General features: G+C 32.9%; 1 protein-coding gene across 1 annotated transcript in view; it reads right to left on the minus strand.

Moving 5' to 3' along the window:
- prom (prominin) overlaps positions 1 to 20,784 on the minus strand; it is a 614,595-nt gene that overhangs the window by 133,572 nt on the left and 460,239 nt on the right. The window lies entirely within an intron of this gene.

A 20,784-nucleotide genomic window follows, 5' to 3' on the forward strand; every position in this document is an offset into this window, starting at 1 on the left:
ATCAGTAAGATCTAAAAAAAATAAATCCATCAAAACAAGTGAGAGAGGGCATTCAAAAATTATGAAGTACAACGATAGTAATCCACATTTGGTGTTTATAAAACAGAAGACCAGACCTTGTGCCCATAATTCGAAAAATCTTTGTTGTGCCACGGTATCCTACGACAATATAAAAATTAATCGACAAGCAGTCTACATGGCAGAGGATAAAGAGAAACAAGATCTTGTTTTGATGATATATATCTCTGCTTTCGAGTCCCAAAGAAGAAGGTGAAGTGGTGCGCCTGTCTCTGTAACTCGTACGAGAACGGTCTCTGTGAAAGTTTTTCTCAATAGTCAGAAACAGAAACGCATGATTCCTGTCTGTAAAAAGTTTTTTGCTTTCTCAATGAGTGTAGAAAATAGAGATGGTTATCGACGAGAAGCTTTTTTCAGAGCCAAAAAGGAAGCAGTCCGTCAATTTCTTGGTAAACTAAATTGCGTCGAATGTCATTATGGAAGAGGAAAAAGTAAGAAAGTTTACCTTTCAGCCGAGTTAAGTGTAAATAAGTTGTATAAAATGTTTAAGGGTGCTTCTACTGCCGATTTGCACGTGTGCTATTCATGTTTTCACCGTATTTTTGTAACCGATTTTAACATTGGATTTTTCTTCCCAGCTACAGACGCATGCGCTACGTGCACTCGTCTTAAATATATTATTCAACAAAATGCTCGGGGCTTAGTTGAAAGAATTAGTCCACTGACTGAACTTCGTATTCGCAAGCTGAGAGCGGATGCGTTTAACAAACTAATGAAGGAAGTTCCCAGTGATACTTATAGTTTTCAGCGATGCCTTTTATCGCCGACAAATTGCATTCTATGCATTTTGCTGTGTGCCTATTGATTCAAAGGCACAACTTTTTATACATGGAATCAAACGCAGAGAAGCAGACGAGCAAATGAAATCGGGTCTGCACTCATCCATCACTTGAGACGTCACGATCTTTCGTCTTTTTCTGCAGTACCATTGTTTTGTGATGGTTGCGCTAGCCAAAATGAAAATGCTCATCTCGTTCATGTTTTGTGCCAGTGGCTTAAAAATGAGGCTCCAGAGAACGTACAAAAAATTCATGTAACCTTTCCGACTCGTGGCCACAGTTTTCTTCTAGCTGATCGAGCTTTTGGCAGTGTGGAGAAGCGCTTGAAAAAAACTGATACCATTATCTCGAGCGAAGAGTATGCTCCTATTTACGAAGAGTTTGGCTCTGTATAGAAACTGGGACAAGACTGGGTGATATATCATCAAAAGCCTTGAAATGATTTATCAAAAAATAAAAGGAATCAGCCAAACTAAACGCGTCATTATTAAGAAAATCAAAATAAGGGACCAGCATACTTCAACCAAAATAAAACCTACGCCAACTATAGGTTTGATAGTGGAACAGAAACTTTTAGAAGCATTGCAAAAAAAATAAAAATGCTTTTCTTCAGGCTCTTCCCCAAAACCCACTATCTCATTCCGTGACTGAAGAGAAAAAAAAAAGATGTCCTTCATTTATTACAAATCCAATTTGGACAAAATTGGAAAGAGATCCCTGATATTCATTGGTATATTAATGTTCTTTAACACAAAGTTACTAGTGATCCAGATCGAGAAACCCACAACTACCATGATGACGAGTGTCATTGCTTGGAGGATGAGCCAAAAATATTCACATCTAAATTTTTTGTACTCCTCATTTATTTTTGTCTTAGTGGGTACCGTTTAATATTGTTTATTTCTAAGATATTGTTAGTTTGACAAAGGTTAACATCTCCCATCTTTTTTTACAAAACGCGATATCTCCAACAGACACATAACTATATTTAGTTAATGCAAATCAATAAAAATAATGTTAATTAATGTTTTATTTCTCTAAATCTAACCTTAATTGATTACGTTCTCTGAAATTTCGAAAATTTTAGTACAACAGATGCAGCACGTTTTTACGTCTCCTGAAAATTTTTGAAAAGTGGCTGTATGCAGTTTTGAAAAGAAGCTCCTCATATACGGATAAATTAAAAAAAAAAACAAGAAATCACTAGTGTGAGAATTTCAGACTCTCTTGTCTTGTCAAATTATTTGAAGGCGCTTAAACTCTCTTTAAGTCATAAAAACATGTAGACATAATGACCCAGGAGATTCTTAGTAGAAATATTCTTCATATTAAATCACCAAAGTAGAAATAAAAAGATTTCTTGATGAAACCCAAATTCAGATTTTTTCTTTAATATGTGCCTTTTATAAAATGTAAGACAACGGACGATGATAAAGGTTTAAGAGATGTATAAGGAATCCAAATATTGCATTCCACAACATATCTTCTCATCTATGCAAAAATCCTTGGTCAACTGGTTTCCTGTACTCATAAAGAGTAAACCAAAATAAAAGAAAAGACATTTAAGGTTTAATTTCACGTATAGTGCCTCTATATATTCACTTATACGTATTTCATCCTACCAGAATTCATCAGAGCGACTGGCACAAAGGCTAGCACTAAAATCGAATCAATATGGACGCTATAGCGACATCTGAGAATAAATCATTAAAGTATAAATGCGAAGATTTCTTTGACAAAACCAAAACTCAGATTTTTGCTTTAATCTGTGCCTTCTATAAATTGTAAGGCAAAACAGATAATGATAAAGGTGTAAGAGAGCTATAGAGAATCTAAATTTTAATTCTTTTCTTTTATTTGTGATTCTGGTGATTTTTTCACGATTCTGCTCAAGTTTTAGGAATAATTAAATGTTGAGAATATTTTTCACAGAACATATTATGTATAAAAATTGTAGAAGTAGGCTGTTGTGGTAAGCACGAAGTACGAAGTAGGTAACGAAAATATAAAATAGGCTGATGTAGTGGCCAAGATAACAAAAAATGGAAGAAATAGGCTGACAACAAAAAATGTGTAAAACTTAATGCAGCTTGGGTAGCAGACTATGCCGGAGTCGTTTGAGTCTTTTACGTAAAAGACAGTTACCTAGAAATGGATACGACAAACTAATAAAACTAAAAATAAATGAACGAGAAAAGTGTACTAAAATAAGGAATTTACCAAAAAATATTATGGGAGCCAGGAAAGTATCAACGTTGCTTCTCAAGGTATGTAATATTACTGTAAGCGATGTCTTAATTAGTTTCTGAAAATGAAAAAAAGCTACTAATAAAATATGTATTATGTACAAGCCATTTTAATCTCTGCTTAGTTACAGTAAATACCGTTACCAATTAAATTTAACCTACGTTACTCTTCACCTACTATGGTACAGTTTAAACCTAACTTTTGAATATAATGAAATTTATTACTATTAAAAAAATATCCCTATCATCTAACGTGTATACCCTATCATTAAACTAAATAACAAAAATAAGTAAAAACCTATTTTTGAAAATGTAATCTACCCCATTACTAGAAAGAAGTATTTCTGCACTTGAGGTTTCAATTAAAAATATAAAGGCAAGTAAAATGAGAATTTAGTCTGACCAAATAGAGGCCAAAGGTCTATATATTTAAAAAAAATATATAGCTCTTGAGTTATATGTGTAAATAAATACTTGTCATACGATATTTTGTGGAGGTATTACTGCATCCTCTTAGGAATAGTTACTATTAAACAAGTGACAATTTGTTATTATTACAGAAAAATTTGAAGCCTTAAGAAATATGTTACTTAATAAAAGATTAAATATGTATATGTTAAATTAATAAATATACTCAAAAAAATTAAATCATTAAATTTTTTTATCTGGTACGACTATTGTTTTGTTACTGGATAGCAATCAGTTTTGTTATTGCAATAGCATCGGAGATAAAACAGTGGAGCCACGTTTCTGTTAGGTAGAGATAGTACAAGGTTTTAAAAGTATAAAAGTACGTCTAAATTCATTAAATTTTGACAAAAAACAGTTTAGATCCGTATACATAAGAGGCGAATCCGTAAATTTTGGTGAACGATGGTGGAGAATGAACGAAATATCATTATCTTTGGACAGCCTGTAGAAATATTGGTAAGTAAAAAATTCTACAAACTATTTCTGCAGAGAAAACTAGTGTAGAAAAGAAAAAAGAAAGAATACGACAAACATGAATTAATAATTTTAAAAAAGAAGTGAAAATTACAAAAAAAAGTAAAAAGTCAAAAAGTTAGCTATAAAAGAAATATATAATAAAAATACATAAAAAAATGCAGACAATTGCTATAAAGACAATATTGTGTAACATTTATTTGGTTTTTAGAATGTAAACTGTATTATATAATTTTGGATGGCTTTTAAAAGCTCTACTAAATACATCATCATCATCATATAACGGGGGTCCTACGGCGATTGCCGCTTCCCGCATTTCAGCCTCCATCTTTTCCTATCTCTCCAATCTCCCTCTTCTAAGCCTCTACATTGCATTGTTTTTGTAATTTCTCTTCTCCAGGAATTTGGTGGTCTTCCCCTTTTTCTTGTTTCTAGCGGAACATACATTAAGGCTTTCTTTGGCCACCGCTCCTCCTCCATTCTCATCACGTGACCATATCATTGTAATTGCCTTCCTTGCATTCTATCTAAAAGAGTATCTCTAATTTCTGTACGGTTTCATATTTCCTCATTCCTGATTCTTTCCATTCTCGATACTCGACATGACCTTCTAAGATAATCCATTTCCACAACGTCTACTTTATCTCGTTCATTCTTTGTCATCGTCCAACATTCGGCACCATATGTGGTAATTGGTTCTACAATTGCTCTGTATACGGGAAGTTTGGTATGCATCTTTATTTTATTAGACCACAGTAATGAATTCAGTATTCGGATGCATTTTTTCCCTTTGGTTATTCGGTTTTGTACATCTATCTTAACTCTGCCATCTGCTGATATGATGCTTCCTAGATATTTATACTGGTTGCAGCCTTTTATGACTGCGTTTTCAAGCCTCAGATCTGTGGTATTTCCTCCAATTTTTAAATATTCTGTTTTGCTTATGTTTACAGTAAGCCCCCATTTGGCACATTCCTCAAATAATTTTCGATTCATATAATTTATATCTTCCTCATCGGTTGCAACCACCACCTGATCATCTGCAAACAACAATGTATACAGAGTTTCTTGTCCCACTTCGATGCCCATAAATCTACATTTATTTCTCCAATTTCTCAATGCTTCTTAGACGTATATTTTAAAGAGTGTCGGTGACAAACAGCATCCTTGCTTTAGGCCTTTAGTGACTCAAAATTCATTTGAGGTTCTGGTTTCAATTTTTACACAGCCAACTGCATTTTCGTACAATTTATATATCGCTCGGATATTAGTCGAATCCAATCCGGACCTTTCGAGGACCTCAAACATTTTCTTTAACGGGACACTATCATACGCTTTCTCAAGGTCTATAAATACCAAATGGGTCTCTCTACTTCTTTCGACACGCTTTTCAATTATTTGTCGTAGGATAAATATATTAACAAGGCAGGATCTCCCGGTACGAAAGCCGCTTTGTTCTTCAATATCTTGTATGTCTTTCAAACCTCTTCTTTAATATTCTGCCATACAAGCGGCCCACAGAGCTCGTCACACTACTACCTCTATAATTGGAAAAGTCTCTTTTATTCTCTCTCTTATATATTATGGAGCTTATATAAGATTTATTGCAATCTTTAGGAATTTCCTGGTCTCCACACATACATTTATTGAAAAGGTCTACTATTAATTCTAAAAGTGCAGTCGGCCCATATTTAACCAGCTCTATGGGAATGTCTCCAGGCCCTGCGGCTTTTCCGTTTTTAACCTCTTTTAAGGTTTCCGTCAATTCAGATAATGTTATTATATGGATTTCCAGTCTTTCGTCTCTGTTGTCTATTAATTCCCTTATCTTTTCCCATCTGTACTCTACTCTATCCTCTTTCAGCAGTTTCGTATAATATTCTTCCCATTCATTTAACTTTATGAGAGAAATGTTGTCTTCATTTTTCCTAAACTGCTTTAATGTTTTCCAAGCTTGTACCACTTTTGTTCCACCCATAAATCTGTCCAGTTCATCACACTTAGCCTTCCAGTTTATATTTTTCGCCTTATCCACGTCTTTTTTAACTTCGCTATTCCATTTAGCGTATATTTTTCTGTCTTGGGGATCTTTGGATTGAAGCCATATGTGTTATGCTTGTTTTTTCTTGAGAACTTTCTCCTCTAGTTCCGTTGACAACAATTCAGGTTTTCCTTTTTTCCGATTTTCAACTTTTCCCAGTGCTTCATTTGTCGCTTCATGAATATATTTTTTAATTACCTCATACAGACTTTCAGGGTCTAAGTCCTTTGTTTCTATTTTTTTTATTTTCTGAGCTATTCTAATTTTATATAAGAACTTTATCGAATCTTGTTTAAAGCTTTCCAGGTTATATTTTTTTTTATTTATTTCCAGGTTTTTCCAAAAACGAATTTGAAATTTAAAACGAACATATTTATGTTGCTTATACAGGAATTATATAATTATGTATCTACTAAATACATAATTATATAATTCCTGTATAAGTAACATAAATATGTTCGTTTTAAATTTCAAATTCGTTTTTGATGATTATGTTATATTATTATTTTTTTTTTATTTAAAGAAACAAAGTCGCATCCACCCAAAGGTTATTAGCGACATTCCTGTAACATTTGTAATAATATTAAATTTAACATTTGGTTACAATCAATCATTGTAACAATTAATTAATTACAATTTGTCAACAATTGAACATTTGTAACAATTAATTAAGTTGAATTTTGTGTAAAATATTTATACATTTTAAGTAACCTAATAAATTGTTCGGAACTAAACTTTTGTTGAGGAGTGCTTTCAGGTTATTTGGCAAATTGTAAGATTGTCTTTGATTTACATATTTAGGACAGTCTATCAAGAAGTGCTTTATACTGTCTACTGTATTGCATGTTTCGAATTTTGGAGGTTCACTATTTAAGAAGAGATAGGCATGAGTATACATACAGTGTCCAAGTCGTAGACGTGTAATAACAGTTTGGCATCTTCTACTTCTGGCTGTGGACTTCCATGAAAAAATATCACTTTTAATGGTTCTTAGTTTTGAACTAGAGTCATTCCACTCTCGATTCCACGCACTTTACACCTTATTTTTGCAATAAACTTTTAGATCGCCTGCGATACTCCGACACTCTGTTTCTAATGTGTCATTGGTGATAGCATTACGGGCACTAGTATCTGCTTCTTCATTCCCTTCTATGCCTATATGAGATGGTATCCATAGGAAGTGGACTCTTCTGAAATTTTCTTGAGTTTTCATTAATTCAACCATGATAATTTTCTCAATGGGGTGTTTAGGGTATACATTTTGCACAGCTTTGACTGCGCTGAGAGAGTCAGAAAGGACTAGACAACAAGGGATGTTTTTAATTAATGTTGGCTTAACTGAGATGTGTCACTTTCCGCTTCCGATACCTCACTGTTCATATAATTATGGATTTTTTTCCTTATGTACGTGAATTTACGTTTTATGGATCTTTGCTTTAAATGGGGATAAACTTGACTGTGCATATAGGACAAAGCTGGTAGGTCTGTGGTATATTCTTGAATTGTGGTTATAGGATCTGCTGACCCCGTGATATTCATTAGGAGCATGTTAAGTTGATCAACGTTTAGAGGGAAACGTAGAGGGTGATTTTATATGAAGTTTTTAGCAGGGACAAGTAAGAGAGAAAATGAGCATTCAGAAGTGCTTGCTGACCTAATTTTAGCTTTTTTAGATTTTGCTTGGATTTTAGGTGGTGGAAAAATGTTACATTCTTTTAAAGATGGATCTGCTTCAGGTGAAATAATTTCATCAAAGTTTCTTTTTGGTTGATTAATTATATGACTGTCCTTATTTGATGCATCTACTTTTTTGGGTATCTCCAGGATATTAGAAATAGTCATTTGTTCACACTGAGAAGGGTTTGGGTCATTGAATGCTTGAAAGGATATATTTGTTGCGCTGGATACCGATGCTTCATTGTTTTGGTTGGGGTTTAGTTAAGCTAGAGGTTCGGAGCACTGTAAAGCGATGTGTCCTGGCTTCTTGCATCTAAAGCAAACTAAACTATCTTGAGAAATAAATATTCTATATGTCGTGTTGTCAATAACAAGAGTAAATGACTCTGGTAGTGTTAGATTGTAAGGACTGATATAGATTTGTCTTCGAAAACTAAGGATGTGATTGTACTCAGGCATAGAAGCACTTATTTTAAGGAAGGTCATAGGGGAGACAAGAACTATGCCGATTTTTTGTAACTCATTGATTAGCAAGTCGTGCGGTATTGAAGGACATAAAATCGTCCACTATTTGTTTATTGGATAATTACATACATATGCGATTATTAGATAATCTAGAAGAGAAGATTATATTTTTCGGTTGAATTATATTTCCAAGTGGGAGAAGGTAGTCTTAGAGTTTGGTGTTTTCTAAGGCACTAAAGATAATTGCTTGGGACTTTAAAGGAAATTGCACTCTCGACGCTGCCGAAGAGTATGACTATGATGTGTTTATTTGATTTTGATGGTATTGTACTGTAGAACTGTTGTGTGATTTCATGTTTGAATTCATTTCGATAAACGTTTGTGAAAAGAAAGTACACCTGCTAAAACAGGTATATCGGTCTTTACTAAAAGCGGTTATTTGCTGGTAAAACTGGATTTGTTTATTGACAACAAGAACAAATAATTGTAATTTGCTGACTTTAATGCTAATTTAACTAAATATTATGTAAATAGTTTGTACACTTACAGTTTATGTCAATATATCACTAAGATTAACAAATTATAACTTACATTAAACTTTGTTATTGTTAAAAATATTCGGAGCCCACATTGAATAATACAACATTATAGTTATCGATGCAGAACCGAATCACATGTTATATTATTGTTTAACCTTAAATGTAGCACTCTGCGGGTAATGAGCAGTTAATTCTATGATTTTTAATTAAAATCGTATAGCATATCTTATTACCTGAAGGTAACGCTCCAAGTTAATTGTTTAAAATCCGATTATAATCCGCGTCATTAAATATTAGTGAATCCCAGTAGATCTAACACATTTTCCGATACGATTCCTCCCTTCAGTACGCGCGTTTACCTTGTTTGAGAACGCGGCAAAGTGATATAAGCCCTCTATTGAAAATAATAAAATTATGTAGTCAATCATGTCAGCTTTGGCTTTGTTCAAAGATGTTGCGCGGAGAAATTAATGGGTCGTATCAAAGGAACTGAAAACAAGGATAGCAATGTCAGTCGATATATTTTATCAACATTAAGATCCTTAAGTCTGTATTTAATTGTTAATTAAAAGTTAAAACCTTACTTATCGTATCGTATCGATTTTTGTTTGCCACCTATAAATAATTTCATTATAAAATAATATGTCTTAAAACCTATCCACATATCTTGTATTTAAATTCGCCCGGCAAATTCCACTATTTCGCTCTTCACACTAGAAGTACCAGCATTTTTGCATACTTAAAAGCAATGGAGCAGACAAATTGACGGATATTAGGATTTTCTATCGCCCGACGTTTTTTTTTTTCTTGAAAAAAACCTACATGGCGTTAATATCATAAACGGATAGAATAGCACTATTGAAATTAAACGCTATACCGGGCTACATAAACATCATTATAGTGTATACACCAACATCTGATAGCACAGAGGAAGAAGTAAACAGCTTCTACAATGACTTAAACAAAACATTCAATAAAACTAAAAAAGAAGAAGTAAATTTGATTTTAGGTGACTTAAATTCGAAGGTAGGGAAAGGAAGAGATGGAGAAGTAGTAGGAGAACAGGGACTGGAAACACGTAATGAAAGAGGTGAAAGACTTGTTCCGTTTTGCAAAGATAACGAACTCATTATCAAAAACACGTGGTATAAACTCCCAAATCGAGGAATATATACATGGAAAGGATCTAGAGATGATAGTGAAATTATAATAAGAAACCAAATACATTACTTAATAATAAATCAAAGATTCCGAAATGCCATAATATCGGCTAAAGCGTACCCAGGAGCAGATATAACAAGTGACCACAATCTAGTTCTAGCAAACATGAAACTCAAGTTAAAAAAGTCAAAAACAACTGATAAAATACCGAGAATCAATCTGAGAAAACTACAAGAAACTGATATATACCAAAAAATTAAAGAACAGGAAACTAATTTCAAAAATGAAAAAATACAAGCTTTAAAACAATTTAAAAATTACTGCAAAAATCGAACTAGCCAAGAAAAAGCCAGTGGCAGAGTAGCTATCTTAGTAAAAAAGACAATTAAAACCACAGTAATTTCATTCCAAACTAATCTAGAAGCAATTTGCATTACGCAAATTTAACACAAGTCCAAATATCTACGACATCTTTTGATAGTGTGTTTTAACTCTGATACTCTGTCATGAAATGAACTAAGTTTTACTATCCTGACCAAAAATTTTTAGAATGGATTGTCCATTATTATATTTTATATCTGTGTTGTCAATGTTGAGTCTCAAAGTTTATTTTAAAAAATCTCAACGACTAGTAAGTTGCAATGACAAATTGTGATATTTTGTAAACATTTACACATTTTTTATCTATATTACAGTGTCTTGAAGAAGGAATAAAACAATTCCGAAATCTTGACAAAAAGTCTAAAGAGTGTTTCTTTAACATCTCGGCCAACCTTCTGACTGCAGCTCTAATAAACTGGTTGTTTTATTTATATCGACAGTCACGAATATCCTGTATTTCTTATATATATATATATATATATATATATATATATATATATATATATATATATATATATATATATATATATAAATTAAGGATCACTCAGAAGAGTGGTGGGTTTTTTTCGGTCAAAAGGTGGAGAAAAAAGACAAAGTTGATGGCTACTTCATCTATTTACCTGTGAAAATCGCTGTGAACACCCTTGTCCCTTTTGAAACAAGTTAATACCATTTATCACATACCTTGTGCTGAGTGTGACTCATATCGGTCAGACTGAGACATCATTGAGAGGGCGCCTTACTACACATCGTAGTGACATGAATTTATCTAAACATACTTGTGCTCTTGCCCAGCATGCTATTGATACCAAGAATAAGATAGACTTTAATGAAGTTAAGATTCTTGGCACAGAACGCAATCTCGTCAAAAGACAGTTTTTGGAAATGTGTTCAATACTTAAACACCCTAATGCTCTTAATAAAAGAACAGACATCAGTAACTTGAGCCAAATATATCATGCTTTAATATTGCAGAATTAGGCTTAATAAGCTATTTACTTTATCATTGTCAATTAAGGTGTACAGGTTTACCATATTTTCTTATTAAATAATTAAATACATATAAACATATTAAAATAGATTGAAATAAAATAAAAAACAAAGAAATATTTCTTACTTATATTAACTTAAACTTATGTAACTTTTGACATAGTCACTCGTTGCATATTCACACATATATATTAACATATAAAATAAATTTAAATATAAAATAGAATGTAAGAAATAGTTCTTACTTACATTAGCTTACACTTATGCAACTTGCATTACGTTTGACATAGTCTCGTGTTGCATATACACAGATTTGTATTAACTGTTTGTAATCAAATAGTTCAATACAGTTATATAATTGATGTGATTTATAGAATCCTTTATCATTTGCAGCTCCAAGTGTATGAACCTTGGACTGTTGGAAATTATAATTGATCTTCACCTGTGGCTGATTAACCAGCCACAAAGTTGACGATTTATATATGAGTTTTTGGTTTGATCTCACTTGTTTGTTTGTTTTTTCTTAGCCGATCAATGGGGGAAATTTGGTATTATTAACCTTGTTGTTCTGTCATAATTAATGACCTCAAGGTTTACTGTCTTTTTACGTTGGTGGCGTGTTTGTCTTAATTAAACACCATTTTACCGGCAGCATTCAAGAAGCCAGGAGTGGTAATTTCATTATACATTAAATTATTCAATTTCAATATTAATTAACATAATAATGCTACCTAAAGTTAAAATTAAATCATAACTATTGCTGTATTGTTGGAAGTGCATCAATGATTTTCTTAGTTATTCATTCTCTTTTTTAATGTTTTTTTACTTATACATTTTTATATATAAAAAAAACCACATATTCTTTTTGCTGTGCTTAGATTGAACAAATTTTTAACTTATTTAGTTCAATTTATAGTTTATACATCGTAATCGTATAATATCCATTTACTTAAGTGTCTTTACAACTTTAATATCACTGACTGCTACATATCTTTTTAAGGTAACACATGTAACAACTTTTCCATGCTTGTGTGGTTTTTTCATATTGTTCTGTTTAGATGAACTGATGATGCTTTCTGATTAACAAAGCGAAACGTCTTCAATAAATAGATGAAGTAGCCATCAACTTTGTCTTTTTTCTCCACCTTTTGACCGAAAAAAACCCACCACTCTTCTGAGTGATCCTTAATTTATATTGGATTGACGGTCGTACTCCTTTTCTCGATATATATATTTATATATATATATATATATATATATATATATATATATATAAATATATATATATATATATATATATATATATATATATAAATATATATATATATATATATATATATATATATATATATATATATATAAAGATGCATCTAAATCAAATGAAGGTACTAGTGCTGCAGTCATGACCCCAATATCGACAAATAAATACAAACTCCCTTCAGAGTACTCCATTTACCCTGCTGAACTATACGCTCTATACAAGGCCAACCTCGCATCCAATGATACCAATTATATTATACTCACAGGCTCTCTAAGCTCCATACAGTCAATCCAATGTGTTTACCCAACTAATCCTCTGGTCATCAAGATAAAACAAGAGAAGTTCATACAGCTCAACTGAATGGAAAAAATATTTTATTCTTTTGGATAGCATCCCATAATGGAATTCAAGGATATGAAGTGGCAGGCAACGTTGGAAAATAAGCTGCAACTAGTGATAGTGCGAAGCGTACTGAAATATTTACGAGTGCGAACGTGAAAGCTGCGGTCAAATGTACACTGCGATATATGTGGGAAAAAAGTGGAAAATGTCATCGGCAAAGCTACGCGATAGTAAAAAATCGATAAAACGCTGGCCCACTTTATCAATAAGTCTGAGACATCAGGTAATATTAACGCGACTCCATTTGGGTCATACGCGATTAACTAATAGCCATTTATTTTCCAGCAAGCAAGAACCAAGATGTGACAACGGTGAAGAAAAGTTAACAATCAAACATATATTAGAGAAGTGTCCAGCTGAAGTGACCAAATCACATGCTGTACAATATACCACACAAACTAAGTGATATTTTAGGTCTACAGTGCAATATTTCAAACATAAAAAGTGTCTTAACTTGAATTAACATTCTAAACACTATCTAAACATATATGCAATACAAATTATTGTTCGCTACTATTGTTTCGCTAATATCCAATTTAACTGATACGATTTTGTTATAAAAAAAAAGATCTACGATTAAGCAAAAAAAAAATAGAAAACAAAAAAGAAAAAAAATTAGTTAAAACCGGGTAACATTGAAAGGGTTGCTCGCTTGACATTGGCACATTTTCAAATATCCCGCTCAGGTTTTGTACGCCCAAAAAAATGGAAGTTTGACGACCTTAAAATTTTACATGTAGTATCGCTCTCTTGTAAGAATCAGCCAAAGGTAAATAATAGTGCATTTGAAATATCAGAAGGTTGTTAAAATTGTACAGACGAGAATTTGACTGTTAAGTGATTTATTAGTCTTAGTCAACCTGGTGAATTTTTGCATTTTCTTTATAAGTAAGGAATCAGTTCAGTTTGCCAATTGGTTTGAAAACGTTTTTATCAAACATACTGCATAACTGAGAGGCTCTAAACTTCTAATATTTCTTCTTCTTCTTCTTCTTCTTTTTATATAGACATGACTCTGTCTGTTTTTCAATGTGCCTCCAGTAAGTTGTCGTTCCATCGTTTTCGTGATCTTCCTTCTAATCGTCTTCCTATTGGGGAACCGTCTCTTGCCTCCTTTACTACTCTATGTTTAGCTCCGTCTCTTAGTGTCTTACCATCAATTTTAAGTGTTTTCATCTTTGCTGTTTCTAACATCATTTTTGTCCTTTCTGTGTCAGATCTTGTTTCTGCCGCGTATGTCATTATTGGTCTGATGACTGTTTTGTAAATTCTGCCTTTCGATCCAAATTGTTTCATTTAGACAGCCGGAGGCTCTGTTTGCTCTATTTACTTTATAACTTTTGTATTTGCCGGCCTATACATCTCAGGCGTTGCAACCCTTAGATTTGAGAGTGTTTAAAAGCGTGAAAATCTCGTGGCACAATGTGTTAAAAGATTATTATCATGCTACGTGATACAAAATTGTAGACAAAATTACTTTATCTTTATTGCTTAAAACATTGGTCGAGACAGGATGCTTCTCTAGGGAAAATGCAATTGGCGGATTTGTAGCGTCAGATATTTATTCTTTAATTAATAGTAAGATATTACAAAAATGTGAAGAGTCATCTGCGCACATGTCCACTCCAGATCTAGAATAGGAAGCAGCTGTTCCAAGTTTTCCAGAAAAGTTAAAACTTCAGGTTAATCGCGACTTTCAGTCAGATATTGTAGCTTCTACTCTCATTATTATCAGCACTAAAGAGACAAGAAAATAGACCAGAAACACTAAAACTAAATAAAGTTAGAAGAATATTTGCTGAATGTCTTAGTTTGTCTTAAAGTGACTAGTCTGTTGCCAATTTTGCCAAGACGTTGCCAGTTTTATGCAGTGAGCGATGGCGTTCTCTATTGTCTATCTTTTAAAATAAACGAAATAATCCAGAAGTTCTCCACAAGTCCTCACGTACACTTTTATGTAATTTACAAATATCGTTTGCTAATAATTTTACATAATACTATACATTATTTGTTTCTAATAGTAACTTATCAACTTTTATCTTTTATTAGTAGCAGTAGTATAATAAAATGTGCATTAAATAAACATTTGTTTGAAAGTTTAAAATATTTCTGGTAATTTCTACTAACTGCCAAATTTAAAATGTTATTTATGTCCCTGCGGTGCTAATTAATGCCATAATGTGTAAGGAATTTGTAATTTTGGTTGATATCAACTGCAAATACTTTCTTCTAAGTTATTTAGTAATTAAGAAGCAATTAGAGTAATTCTTGTACAGAATATATTTAAAAGCTTGATACATCCAGGGCCTTAATTAGTCTTTATTTGTTCTTCGGAGCACGTAAACATATTCGAGTTACGATTATTTGTACCATCTTGGATGTACTGTTACTGTTTTGTTATTCTTATTATTTGTTGGTGGCTGTTGTTGTGATTTGCTGTTGGCAATTATTGTTATTTTCTGATGTTGGCTATTGTTATATTTGACTCCGAATTTTTACCGCAAAATGGAGGAAATTGTTCAATAGAAACGTAGAAAAGATCTAAACCTTTCAGAGAAGCGCAGATACTTATGAATATTAATAATTATCAGGATAACAACAAGTGTAATTAGGAAAGTATCAGAAATGAGTGGTGTTTGCGAAAAGTCTGTTTCGCATACGACAGGAATATTCATCACCTACTGGATTACAATCTCCAAAGAGCAGGCCCAAGAAGCGAAAGGTTGGTAATTCTCGTGACAACAATTACGATTAAAGTGTCAGGGGCCAAATTCGTAGAATAGTTAATTAATTTTTTCACGACAACCTACCAACAACATATATATTTAGGGATTCTACAGTATTTACTGCCTTCCCTCGCTCAACCGTTTCCATCTCTCTCTGTTGTTCCATTCTCCATCGTTTAGTCCTCTCTTACTCATGGCGTCGTCTACTTCGTTCCTCCAGGATTTTCGGGGTCGTCCTCTTTTCCTCCTTCCTATGGGGCTCCATTCGGTTATTCTTTTTATCCATCTGCTGTCGCTAGCTCTTCTTACATGTCCATACCACTTTAGTCTTTTTTGTTCTATATATGTTAGTATGTCTGTTTCTATTGATGTTCTTTGCTTTATTTCGTCATTACTTCTCCTATCCATTCTTGTTACTCTGTAGCATCTTCGCAGGCATTCCATCTCTGTTGCTATTATCTTACTGCTGTTTTTCTTGTTTATGATCCAATTTTCGGCCCCATATGTCATAATACTTCGCACTAATGTTTTATAAATCTGCGTTTTTGTCTTCATATTTAGGTGTCTATCCCACCATACTGAGTTAAGTTGTCGGATTGCTGTTCTTGTTTGTCCTAATCTTTGTGTAATTTCTTCCTCTGTTGTTGCCTTTTTCGTGATTATGAACCCCAGGTATTTGAATTTATCCTTTCCTTTGATTGTTACGTTGTCATCAATCTGTAGATCTTCTATGTCTTCTTCACTTGTAGATAGGTACTCTGTTTTTACGAGGTTAATATCTAGGCCAGCCTTGGTATATTCTTCTTGTAGTTTCTTCATCATGTAGCTGAGGTCGTCTTGGTCTTGTGCAATCACTACTTGATCGTCTGCAAAACTTAACGTATATAGGTATTCGTTCCGTACCGGTACTCCCATGCCTTCGCATTTTCTTTTCCATGTAGTCAAGGCTTTCTCTAAGTATATTTTGAATAGGGTTGGAGATGTGGAACAACCCTGCAGGAGCCCTTTTGTTGTGGTGAAGTCTCCTATGATTCTTGTTCCCATTTTAATGGACACTTTATTTTCTTTATACAGAGCTTTTGTAGCTTCTATGAGTTCCGTCTGTATTTCTAATTTGTACATTGCCTCCCATAGTTCTGACCTTGGTACAGAGTCATACGCCTTTCTCAGATCCACAAATGCCAAGTGTATATCTCTATTTTTTGCTTTTTTTCTTTTCCAACAGTTGTTCCAGTGTGTATATGTGGTCTATGCATGATCTTCCTGCCGTGAAGCCTGCCTGATCCTCCCCGATTTTGCCTTTTATCGCTTGCTCTATCTTTTCTCGCAGTATCTTCCCATATAATCTTCCTATTGATGATATTACGCTTATTCCTCTGTAGTTTTCGCATCGTTTTCTATCCCCTTTCTTAAATATAGATGTCATATATGCCGCCGTCCATTCCTTTGGGAGCTGTTCTCCATTTATGGCTTTCTGAAATATCCATTGTATCATCCGGTGTAATTTTTTTGATTCGTATTTTATAAGCTCAGGTGAGATGCCTCCAGGTCCCGGTGCTTTCTTATTTTTGATTGCTTTTATGGCCGTTCTCATTTCCCTATCTGTTATTTCTATTTCTTGTTGTGGGAATCTGCTTCGTCTTCGCCTGTTTTCTTTTCCAATGAATTGTGGTCTTTGTTCTGTTAATAGTTCCTTGTAGTAGTCCTTCCATTCTTTGTCCTGTATATATCCTACCAACAACAATAAACACCATATTAGCTGTTGTAAATGTCGAAGAAACTTTGCTCAACTTTTTACGGGCCACGCTACATCGCTTGCTGAGTGATATACATTTTGTGTTTATAAAACGTGGCAGGAATTTAATTTTAAATAAAAAAACAGAAATCATCTCGTGGCGTCATCGTTATTTACGCGCAATTCGTAAATACTGTGGAGAAGGATACAACATAGTATATTTGGATGAATCATGGGTAAATATCGGGCACAGTGTAAAAAAAGAATGGGTTGATAAAACAATTACATCTCATCGCGATGCTTTTCTTCGTGGTCTGACAACAGAATTAATAGCTCCAGCAGCTCGTGGTGCAAGGATCGTTTAATTGCACGGCGGATCTACTAGTGAATTTGTTAATGGAGCAGAGCTCACGTTTTTGGCAAAGAAAAATACTCAGGAATACCACGACGAAATGTATGGACTGACTTTCGAAGATTGGTTTGAAAATAACTTAATGCTAATATAACCTTCAATTTAGGTTTATTAAGTTTCGGTTGTCCCAGATGTCAACCGTTGTAGCTCCGGCTCACTCAAGTGGAGACGGGAGTGAGTATATCTCAAATCTGGGATGTTAAAAATGTAAAATTTAATTGTCAGGCGCCAGTCAGATTTATCTGAGCCATAAAGTTTCTTTCCCTAACCTAAATCTGACAAAAGTTGGAAATAAAGAGACAACCTTAACTTACATTCGTTTATTTAAAAAAAAATGTGCGAAGAACCACACTTGGTTTCAATATGAAAAGTAAATGTCAAAAACATATGTTTACACGTCGGATAAAATTTAGACCGCAGTGCTAATTTTAAAATTATAATCAAGTTACAAATTACAACCTTAATCCCCTTTACTATTCGAAACAACGTTTGTACTATTTCTCCCCCAGACTATTTAAAATTTTAAGTAATGTTATTAATTATTTAATCACATAAAAATAGTAGAAAATGAAAGTATACCTATGTATAACAATCTGCCATTTTAGCAGACGATTAAAACTTTACTTTAAGGAAATACCTCAAGTTATAGGCATTGGATCCAAGGCGAACAACAGATGTGTAAATTAAGTTACAACACTACAGCATAGCTGCTTTAAGTTTAAAAGTATGCCCAAATATTGTACATAGGCACTTACAAAATGTTTAATCAACTTTAAAGTGAAAAATTATTACTTAGTTAATAGATTTAAATGAAAATTTGCATCAAGAATTTTATTAATCAATATTTCAAAGCCGCAAAAGTTAAATGTAAGTTAAAAAGTCAGTTAAATAAAACTAAAAACTTATCAAGTCTCCTCCGCTTCCTTCTACCATCCTAACACTGGATGTGTAACTCCAAGGGAAAAGATACATGGAAAAGTGCTTCCATAAACTTCACCAAAGTCATTTTTGAATAAAGCAAAATCAAACTGCTACAGACTTCTACATACGAACCCAAGCTGTACAGTCTCAAATCCATACAAAACCAGGAATTGGTGGTCTGGATTTTAAAATAAAACCCCAAATACTAAAGATCCAGACGCAGAAATCTCCAGATACTGAAAACTGCCCTAAAAATACCATCAAGTATTAGTACATGAAGTGAACCTTCAGATCCCTTCCCAATACTTTCCAAAAACTAGTTAGAACTGATATTCTTAGGTACAAAGAAAAAATGATTTACTAAAAAGACACAAAGTTTCTGAACTGTGAAAATGAACAAAATATTATGTTACAGTGAAGCTGAATTACTGAAAATTACAGATCTAAACCTCCCTTACCCCTTTTCTGTAATAGAAAGTTAATATACAAAAATAAATAGATCTAAAAATGCTTTACAACAGAAATGTAAAATAATCTCATTTACCTCAATTTGAGAGCGTTTCCAAAAGATGGATTAGGCTAAGTAGTAAGAAGTGACGTTTATTTTAATACAAGTTTGCAAAAGAAGTATGGCATCGATGTTGTGCATTTACCCTGTACAGACTAGATACTTTGAGACAATCTATAGCGCAGAGGTTTTTAAAAGAATTCGCTTAGAAAACAATGCAAGAAGTTTGAAAAAAAAAACAATAAAAAACCGATAAAGGCGAAAAAGAAAAAAACTGAATCAAGTTCTGAGAGTACTGAAAGTTTACGAATGAATGACGATTCATACTTTGATTCGTCTCTGTTGGAAGATGAAGATAACATTCCCAACACAATGAGAAAAACAAGAGAACACAATTCTACCAAAATTGTGAGTAACTTTTGGGTTTTAGTAAAATTTACAGTTGATAAGCGTAGGAATGAAATCCATCAGTATACTGAAAAGGTAACAGAAATTATTTCCGAAGATATTGAAGTAGTAGTGACTTTCCTGAGAAAGAAAGAAAAATGTTTTATATTTCCTATCGTTGCTGATGACGCCAAAGTTCTTAATTTAGAGGACGCACCTGTTTAATTTGGATTTTTCGTTTTCTAATTCAAAAGAGTCTTTTGTGTACTTTGATTATTGGTATTATCGCATTTTTTGGGTTTTAAATAAATTCTCTGAACCAAAAAACAGTGCTTAATTAACTTATTGTATATCAATGTTACTCGACCGTTTGTAAATATTTACAGAAATAAAAAAGAATATAAAAGGGTATCAAAATTTTGAACCTTGCAATAAAACTTTTACTCACGATTTACTCTTAATATAGCTACCTAACAATACGCGTAATTTCAAATTTCCAAGTATAGTCATATGCGAAACGAAAAATATTTTGTAAAAATGTGATAATGTTACCCGGATCGATTTTACAGATTTATGAAATTCAAAAATAAATTATTTAATCAGCGCTATAATTATTAATATCTTATCTACTTCCCATGACCTGAACAAGGCAGTGAAGACAAATAAATATGCAGTGCTAAAAGAGCTCATATTATGTTCTCACGTTCAAATTTGCTACCCTTGCCAAACTGTAGTTAGATAATATGTCATATATTAAAACATTTTTTACACTTTCTGTTCGTTAATATTGGCAATATACATTAAACTGTAGGACAAACATTGATTTATTATTATGATTCTTATGTTAGGAAATATATTTACCGAAGAGTCTTTGACATAAAATTAAAGACCACTTTAACTGGTAAAACATGCAAATTTATTTAAATTAAATTTATCTTCATTGTCAAATAGATCCATAAAGTAGTTCACCTATTTTAGACGAGTATTGAACTAGTTTGAGAGATATATTAATGGTATCCTGCTGTGATTCTTTAAAATGATGCTGCCTACTATCAATAGTTTTTAACCGTGTCTCGAATTACGCTAAAGGATCTTACTCTAGAACTATTATTATAAGTATAACATATAAA

The sequence above is a fragment of the Diabrotica undecimpunctata genome, chromosome 8, assembly GCF_040954645.1.
Source record: "Diabrotica undecimpunctata isolate CICGRU chromosome 8, icDiaUnde3, whole genome shotgun sequence".
In the NCBI taxonomy this organism is placed as follows: domain Eukaryota; kingdom Metazoa; phylum Arthropoda; class Insecta; order Coleoptera; family Chrysomelidae; genus Diabrotica; species Diabrotica undecimpunctata.